Source organism: Egretta garzetta, unplaced genomic scaffold, assembly GCF_000687185.1.
Source record: "Egretta garzetta isolate BGI_Z169 unplaced genomic scaffold, ASM68718v1 scaffold411, whole genome shotgun sequence".
In the NCBI taxonomy this organism is placed as follows: Eukaryota; Metazoa; Chordata; class Aves; order Pelecaniformes; family Ardeidae; genus Egretta; species Egretta garzetta.
The window spans coordinates 101988-110213 of NW_009258541.1; the positions used below are offsets into that span (position 1 = coordinate 101988).

Genomic DNA, 8226 nt, shown 5'->3' on the forward strand with positions numbered 1-8226 from the left:
CAGCAGAATTCTATCCAGGAGCTCGTAGGAGATAGAAGGAAAAAGTACATATACGTCTAAAAATCAGAAAAGGGCACTAAGAATGTAAACACAAAAGAATAAAAATAACCACATAGATCAAGTTACTCAGCACCAAAACAGAACAGTGAAGTTTTCCATTACCTTTCATAGAATAGACCTCTCCCACTATGAGGAAGGCTCCAGCTGTTCTCTTGGCTTTCCCTTGGGCATTGATTATGCTGGACATCCTGTGAGTCCCCCCAAAACTGGCAATTATATCTAGAATATCCCAGCCCTTTAGGAATTCAGGTGCCCAATTTGCTACAAATACTGCAGAGGAGGAAATCATGAACATCAAATTTATTCTGTTAATTTTTACCACGGTCCACTGGGTAGAATGTGGAGGTTCCTTTGTCGGGAAGCAGAGGAGTGCACAAGAAACAGTGCTGCCAGGCAGGCCAGGCACTACATACTCCCTACGTGTCTGCAGGCAGCAGCAAAACCCTACAAGCTGCTCCCTGACAACAGTGGACAAAAATGGAGGTTACTTACTTAGGTCCAGCAAGTCCACAGGTTCTGAAGTTCTGAAGTCCACATACTTGTTCATCCTATGTATAAGTACATGCCCAAGTACTCCAGAGAGAACAATTTTTTGGCACTTCTCAGGTTCCACAGAGGAGTGTTCATGTCCTGCCTCATCATATGAGCTGCATATGCAGTGTAAATGGGTGCAATGCACTTTGTGTTGTCAGCTCTGCTCAGCTCTAAGCCCATGGGGAGGCAGGCTGTGCCCCTGCAGCCCATGGAGGCCCACACTGGAACAGATCTCCACCTGCAGCCAGGGAGGACCCCACACCGGAGCAGGGGGATGCCCCTGAAGGAGACTGTGACCCTGTGGGAAGCCCGCGCTGGAGCAGGTCTGCTGGCAGGGCTGGTGACCCTACGGGGGACCCACGCTGGGTAAGTCTGCTCTTGAAGGACTGCACCCTGTGGAAGGGACCCACGCTGGAGCAGTGCATGAAGAACTGCAGCCCGTGGGAAGGACTCATGTTGGAGAAATTTGTGGAGGACTGCCTGCCGTGGGAGGGACCTCACGCTGGAGCAAGGGAAGAGAGTGAAGAGGAAGGAGCAGCAGAGACAATGTGTGGTGAACTGACCGCAAGCCCCATACCCTGTCCCCCCATGCTGCTTGTAGGAGAGGAGGTAGAGAAATTGGGAGTGAAGTTGAGCCCAGGAAGAAGGGAGGGGTGGGGGGAAGGTGTTTTAAGATTTAGTGTTTATTTCTCGTTATCCTACTCTGATTTGATTGGCAATAAATTAAATTAATTTCCCCAAGTCAAGTCTGCTTTGCCCATGATGGTAATTGGTGAGTGATCTCCCTGTCCTTATCTTGACCCATAAGCCTTTCATTGTATTTTCTCTCCCCTGTCCAGCTGAGGAGGGGAGTGATGGAGCAGCTGGGTGGGCACCCAGCGTCCACCAAGGGTCAACCCACCACAGTCCTTTTTGGTGCCTGAAAGGCAGAAATGACCCACTCTGTCACTAGACAGCTCCAGGTTTGAAGCCTTCAGCCCAGCCACTGAGCGTCATCTGGGCCCTGTAGCCCTCCTGCTGCCAAAACCTTGCCACCCAAACCCAATACAATGGTAGAGCCAAACAGGTACGTCCCATGGGAATAGGCACTCAGCTGTGACAGAGCTCATCACTTTTTCCCCATTGAAAAATCATGGTGGGAATTCAACACCGAAAGGACAAGATGGTAGCAGAGCTAAAAAATGAGAGAGTGCAGAGAGACTGAATATTAAGGGGGAAAAACTCCAAAAAACCTGACAGATTTCCTTTGCTGCAGCCAGCTGGGGAGGGGGAAGCAGAAGAAAACAGACATTCAAAGAAAGAAAAAAGGCCGGGGGAAGGAAAACAGAAGGCTAAACATTCCTTTGATAGGTTGATAGACTGAAATAATTCAGGAAGACACATTTTTAAATTCCTGACAAACACTTGGGCCTGCTAGTTTGAGAATTTTGTCCCTTGTCCTCATAACTGATGCCAGTCAAAAAGCCAGAGTTATGGGGATTATTGCCCCAGAAGGGTGTCAGGTATAAACCCCAGGACAGGACACCAAATAGTTCCACTCCCTGACATCTTCCCTTAGTGACCGATTCAAAGAAATAAAAAACATTTACAAAGATTCTTTACAATGATGAGAGTGACAGTTTGGAAAAGGAAGATAAGGAGACACACACAGCCCCCCGCACTGTTTACATGAAGCCATAGAAGCATTGTGGGTCTATCGTTTTATCACAGCCTTCAAGGCAAATTCTATACACAATTATAACAGCACAAATCTGGAGTATGGGTGTGAAATTCATGGATTTGCAATTCCTGATGAACATTGTTAACTGAGATTAGCATTCAGCAGAAATCAACCTTCAGGTTGCGCAGAAACCAACCCTTCCTAAAGCTACATTAATCTGGAAATACTGATCACCTACATGGTCCTTAACTGGGCCACTGCTTAATGAAGGTTCTGATTCACCTTCCATTCCATTTGTGAATACATACCACATTGCCTTCATTCCCCAAGCATCCCAGTGATGGCTGCTGGCGTTTGTGTGCACAGAAAAGTAACTAGTGAAGTATTTAATACATTGCAGCTTCTTCAATTCAACCTAAGAGCAGGAAACAGCCATTTTGTATGTCAGTGCTTCAGGGAGCAAATGTCAGCACCTGATACTAAGGTAGACCTTAGCAGCAGTGCAGCAATTACTGGCATAGACTGAATAATTCGTGGGTGAACTGTGCTACCCCAAATGAAATCTTTCTACCCCGATCTTCAGCTATAACATAATGTGCTGCAGCTGTTTCCTAACATCCATATTGCAGCTACTTTTTAATGTATCGTCTTTTGTACAAAGCACATTGAAGTGGGGAGTGATGGGAAGGTCAGATTTGTTTTGGAAAAGTCCAAAAGCTCTTTCCGCAGCACAGTTATTAGGAGGACTGTGAGAAGGCCCAGTGGCAATGATATATAGATAAACATCTGCATTCCTTACATACCACAATATTTTTTGCTTCAAGTAGAGCTTCACACTTCCAGTGCTAAGCAGATTGTGTATGTGTCAATTAGACACCCAAATTCTCTCCCCCCATTTGGTGTCAGGTATCCATTTGATAATTTGCTTTTGCATGATGAAGAGCCATGACTGACTCGGTGATCCTTTCTTTAGATTTGTCAAAGCTCTCTTGCATGCTGAGCAAACAGTCCCCTTACAATACTGTATTAGCTGGCTCTTTAGTCAAAAAGTATTCCACTACCTTAGAGTTGCATTGCAAAGATCCCCGACTATTTTATGCACTGCCTACTTAAAAAGTAAATAAAGATTGAATTACATTCCTGAGCCCAGGATCCTCTTGCACTATACAAATGTAAGTATTTAATTTGGCTTTCCCTGTTTATGTTAGTTTGTTTTAGTTGCTCTGTGTCTTACTCAACCACAAGAATGCAGTAAAATTGGACTTATTCAATACTGTGTGTCTTTGGCTGCTTTTTCCTTCCCAGAAGCAAAAAAAAAAAAGGTTTTTAAAAGAAGGTCTGAAAGTGTTTTTTGTTCTTTAGTTGTGAAACTAAAAACTAGACAAACAACCAAAAGAAATTTCATACAGAGAGCCTGCAAATAAAGGCATAGAGTTAAAAAATGAACTGATTGTAGCATTGGTGAAAGGAAGCAGATTGCCAGCCTGTAGAGACTGAAGTTGCTGCTCACCCTGCAGAAACGTGTTGGAGATTAGAACTGTGTGGTACCCCCTCCAGAACTCTCTTGCCAGCCTAAGTTGGTTTATGGCCGGCACAGGGGAGAAGAGGAAGAAACCACACAACAGACAGCGATGGGGTGACCTTCCCTGGGAAAGTTTATTCTAGCCTGCAAGAACTGGGAGGTACCAGAAACCTGTTTCAGCTCCTGCTGTAGGAAATGGAGAGCCTGAGCTAAAACCCTACTTACTTTACACTGGTGTCTGATAAGGTTTCATATCCTCAGTCACTAGGAACGCCATCCTGAGAGCCAGAGTGGCTCTGAAGAGTGGCTCTCTCTGGTTGAAGGGTTGATCTACATGGAGCTTCTTGCAGAGTTAGACCCTAGTGATTTAGGCAGGCTGCCCTCAGCATATTGAGAAATGGTGACCGTACACAAAAGCAGGTCTTACAACTTAGGAGCTCAAGCAAATAACCTGTCAAAGGTGCAACACCTACTGAACTTTTTCTGACTTTCCATCCGTCCCATCATTTCATTAAATACAGATTAATTCCTTAATTTAGCTTTATGAAAACAAAGACTTTTCAAATTACAGGCTGTATTTTTATTAGCAGACATTGCTGGCAAAACACGAGAGGCCAGCAGGAGCATATTTGTTGCTACCATAAGCCATTTCATCCCATTGCTTTCAACAGTACTATGCTATTTTGCGCTTCTTTACAAACTGTCCTTGGTTTTGTAACTTAATTTAAAATGGTTAAATACTTCTTTTTTTTATCTGAGTGAAAGAAATTTACATGGGAAAAATATAGATCTTGAAGGGCATCAGTAAAGCTTAAAAGTTGCAGGGACAGCACCTGGAACAATCTGGGAGGAACTTTGTGACCAATGTTACTTTTGGTATTTTCCCTTAGATTCACAGTAGTTTATAAGTACATAAAGTTTCCCTAAAAAGACATTGAGGATTCTCCTATGAAAGGAGGTTTGTCTAGCAAGAGAAGCTCTGCATAAGCGACCGCTCACATCCAGTTCCACATGGAGCACACCGAGAGCTTTTCAGTGCAAAGTGCACGGTCAGGGTCAGGGCTGGAATGTGAAGTCCAGCCCTTCCCAGAGACAGGGAGCGTGCCTGCGAGCGAGCCTGGCTGAGGAAAGCTCAGCGCCGCTTTTGGCTATTTCTATGAGATGTGTGAAATGAACAATAACCAAAACAAAACTCCACAGGAGGCTGAAAGCAGCAGTACCCACAGCAACTATAGTCAAATATTCATAAGCAGCTCCCAATTTGGAGATGTTCTTCGTTTTTAGATGCCTGATAAAGACGTCCCACCCAAAATCCGTTGTCACATTTTAAAAGACTGATTTTCTTATGCTGACTTCTATGCCACAAAAAGCTCTATCTAGCCATGAAGAGCTCAATAATTTTACTGAAACTGCAGGAATGTCAGATCTTTACGTTTTATAATTGTTTACAGTTGAAAACTGTCTTGTACAAGTGTTCAATATGAAAATGTATTTTAAGTATTGCTCTAGTGCTTGGTTGTTTACGAGCACTGTGAACAAAACTGATTCCATACTCATTTTTAAAATGCATGTACAGCAAGCATTGCATTAGCAAATTAAGGAATAGCCAAAAAGGAGCAACATAAAGCAGAGGCACACCCTTCCGAGACAGAATGCAAAACAACACCCATAAGTAAGAAATAAAGAATTAATCACAAATTTTATACCTTACTGTTCTCTGTTTCAGGGGCCACTACATAAACATTTTGCAGATGCCATCTACTGGGGAAGCAGGAAAATTAATTAATTGTACACGATTTTCATGTAGTAAATAAAACAAATTGGGAAATGACTCCTAAAAATCTCGTAACTTCTCTACTTATGTTAGCTGTTGCAAGAAGAAAAGTGACCAAGGCAACTGTGTCTTAAGCATTTATGATGAGCCAAAAAGAAACAGGGGAAATGCAGATACATGAATGTTAACATCACTGAGAAAGCAATCAAAGTAGAAATAAGTTTTTAATTAAACCCTGATCATAAAACTGAGAAACCACTGATATCATTGAGAGGTACCACACTTAAACTCAGTGATGAGACGCTTACAGACCTCAAGATGATGGACTCTCATTGTTTATACAACGCTGCCCTCTAGCAACTGAAAACCAGGGCACAGGATTCATGAAGGTTTTTCTCAGAACACAGGTTGTCTCTTCCTTTCAAAAAGCATCTGTTGTTTGCCACATTTGTGCTTTAAACTGCATTTTACAGCTCTCATTTGGTACATTTTTCTATACTAGTTGTGTTTCTCCTGGCTAAAGAGAAACAGCAAAATTGGCTACTTACTTGCAATAGTGAAAGTTAAAGATATTTAGAGATGGCTGCTGTTTTATGAAGATACATATACCCAACTAATCTTTGCTCCATTAGGCTACCTGATTCCCTGATGCATTATCAGGGAACCTGGCTCCAGCCCTTTGCTTGCTCAGTACAAACCCCCCTGTAAGGAAAACAGTCTGGTGCCAGGGAACTCAAGCAGTGGCTCTACACATTTCCGAAGGCCCAGGTAATATCTTGTCTTTTTTTTTTCTAATACTACATGTACTGGGCACATTCCATTTCAAGGCTGGAACTATAAAACCCAACCACTCGAGACCACACCATGGGGTTTCACACATCCTAACCCACCCTGCCTCTCCCACACATTCCCCCCATAACTTGTGACCACTCTGCTGCGAACTCAATCCACCTGGGAATTAAGATGCCAATTCACACACTCATTGAAATTAAAAATTAAATCAATAATTTTTATAAAACAAATAGTTTTCATTTTGTTTCTTCTTTGGCCTGCTAAACCACATTAAAATTCCCAAGCCCTGTGTTGATATTCAGGCCAAGGCTAGCAAGGCATCAAAGCACATGCTCATCCCTTAGGTACCCTGAACAGTACCACTGAAGTCAGTATGAGTTAAAGACAGACTTATAGACTTTTCTGAATGCCTGCCCTAAACAGAAGTTAAGATTCTGATCTCTAATTGAGTTGAAAGCCACTGAAAAAGGGCTTCATTTAGAAAATCTTGTTCTAATTAAAACAAACCCAAACTGGCTCCAGACCTAAACTGGAGAGAAACATAGTTAAATATTCTGATTAAATGGCTTCCATGATTACAAAAAAAATATAAATAAACACAAGTTTTCTGTTAAAAAACCCAAAACCATCTCAGGGAAAGCACCAGAAATGCTGACAAAACAACGAAGGTGAGCTGGCAACCACTGGGCTAAGGGAAGCTCTTCAGCTACCTGTAAGACCGAACTGTTCTTTGAAATGATGCAGAATTGGAAAGTCACAGCAAAGTAAAGGTCAGGCATCAATAGAAACACACTTCAAAAGGCAAAGAAATTTGTATTTTACAGAGTATACTCCCTAAGGCCCTAGCAAAGGTCGCTGCTGTCATGTGAATTCAGCTGAGCTGAGGACGCATTGAGAGGAAGACATCAGTAAGATGCATTTGACTCCATGCTTCTCTCCCTGCCATTACCCCAAGTGGAATTAGGCTGCCGCAGGCTATAGCACCCACAGGCTGGGTGACTCAGGATGGCCATACCGACCTACATGTCCTTCTTACCCTCCTTCTTTTCAATGTCTTTTGTAGACAGCCCAAGTGGAAGGGGTATGACTCCCTAGAACAAGCACATTTGCACCACAAAACCCCAGCTGTGTATCTGAGGAGGCTTTTGCATTGCCCAAATAGGACAGCAAACTTGACCATTAAATATCAAACATTAAATAAACATATGAGGGGCAAAGGGATGGTAATATATCTGCCTTAGGGACACCAACGTACTGAAATGTCACTGTACAGTGAGCTGCTACATTGCATCTGCTGAGAACTTCATATTAAATTCAAAGCATTTCCACTAACCTTTCTCCCAGAAATTTAAGCCCTGGGAGGGGTTTATAAGTGACGCTACTGAAAAGCATGGTGCAGTAGTGGAAAAATATCTTACATGGAACAAATCAGTAGATTAAAACCTCCACTTCTATTTATCCAAACAAATATTCCTTTCCATTAACCATAACACAGGAATCCTGTACCACAGCCTCTGAGGCTGATTACATGGAACTGCTTTTCAATACTACTTTTGGGTTTCTCTTTTTAACTAGCAAATGGGACATACTTAAAATACCATCGAATTATTTCCCTTGTTTAATATAAATAGCAACTCTTTTTGAAATGTTCAGCTTCTTGTCCACACCCAATTTGCTGAAAGGTCAGGATTAGATCTACTAGGCATTCATACTGGATAATTTTGCAGTGTGGTATAACCAATAGTTATCAAATAGCACAATTAAATCTCAGGTAGGATTCTACAGGCCTCAGGCAAAATTCCTACTGTAGTCATGAGAATTTTTCTTGAGAAAAGACCAAGGGATTAAACTGCTGAAGGAAAAGAATAATTTTATGAAGCCCTG

At 42.4% G+C, this 8226-nt stretch overlaps 1 non-coding gene across 1 annotated transcript; it reads right to left on the reverse strand.

Annotated features, from left to right (window-relative positions):
- Positions 1–1510: 1510 nt before the first annotated feature.
- Positions 1511–1596, reverse strand: TRNASTOP-UCA. Its single transcript has one exon. It is a non-coding gene; the product is annotated as a tRNA-Sec (tRNA).
- Positions 1597–8226: the final 6630 nt, after the last annotated feature.